The sequence below is a fragment of the Limulus polyphemus genome, unplaced genomic scaffold (genome assembly GCF_000517525.1).
Source record: "Limulus polyphemus unplaced genomic scaffold, Limulus_polyphemus-2.1.2 Scaffold270, whole genome shotgun sequence".
Taxonomy (NCBI): Eukaryota; Metazoa; Arthropoda; class Merostomata; order Xiphosura; family Limulidae; genus Limulus; species Limulus polyphemus.
Window position 1 is genome coordinate 509,636 of NW_013665880.1, and position 516 is coordinate 510,151.

Consider the following 516-nt stretch of genomic DNA (forward strand, 5'->3'; position numbering starts at 1 on the left):
GTGTTTAATTACAAACGAACTTGTTACTTTCATTAACAATATTCATTATATTATTTAGTATATCGAATGTCATAATTTTTTATTTATTCTTTGTGTTATACTTTTATTATAAATATTTTTTTAAATTGTTCGCTTAATATATATGTATTTAGGAATAACTTTAATCTCCTAAGCTGGCCGAACCTTGTAAGCTATTATTGGGATTACAACCGAAGATATTGTTAACAGCGAGGGTACCCAACTAATGAAACAATGCATTATAATCTTTATAAATAAAAACGTACGGAAAACGTACGTATTTAATTAACTATACTGATTGCCATGATGGTTTTCAGTTTCGCTCTAAGTGGTTTGCTCTGACCAGAAGTTAATGTTAATTTTACCAGATTTCGTCGACATCAGTCAAGTAGTTGTGAGCTGCAGTAGATTCAATCAAAGAAAGAATGCAAGATAATTAGCTATACTCATTAACAGGGTGATTTTTAGTTTTGTTTTAAGTAGGTAGCTTACTATGAG